The 461-nt window shown below is 29.1% G+C and overlaps 1 protein-coding gene across 3 annotated transcripts in view; it reads left to right on the plus strand.

The window, feature by feature from the left end:
• The window catches only part of LOC108758397 (uncharacterized), a 22,389-nt gene that overhangs the window by 10,137 nt on the left and 11,791 nt on the right, over positions 1-461 (plus strand). The gene's annotated exons all lie outside the window — the stretch shown is intronic.

The following is a 461-nucleotide window of genomic DNA, read 5'->3' on the forward strand; positions in this document are numbered from 1 at the left end:
TGAACGATTTTTAAATCAAAGTTTTGATTTTCCTTAATACATGTTTAATTTGGTGCAAAAATGGCTTAATCCGGATTTCAAATGTGGTACTGTATGTTTTTTGAATCGTTGAATACGATGCAATAGTTCATTTAACTCTACGATATACGTCTTAAGAAATACAGCCTGATTTTCATTGCATCATGTTCAACGATTAAAAAAACATACAGTACCACGTTTGAAACCCGGATTAAGCCATCAAATTAAACACGTATTAATGAAAATCGAAACTTTAATTTAAAAATCATTCACTAGCGACCTCTAAACCTTAATATTTTTAAATAAAAATTTAGGAGTGTTCTTTTGGCATGAAATGGAAGCTTTTGAGTTAAGTGGCCGATTAAAAAAAATTTTTTTTTTCCTTGGCAGTTTTATGTATCTATATACGAGTATATCATATATATGTATGTATGTGTGTGTGT

The sequence above is a fragment of the Trachymyrmex cornetzi genome, unplaced genomic scaffold (genome assembly GCF_001594075.2).
Source record: "Trachymyrmex cornetzi isolate Tcor2-1 unplaced genomic scaffold, Tcor1.1 scaffold156, whole genome shotgun sequence".
NCBI lineage: Eukaryota > Metazoa > Arthropoda > Insecta > Hymenoptera > Formicidae > Trachymyrmex > Trachymyrmex cornetzi.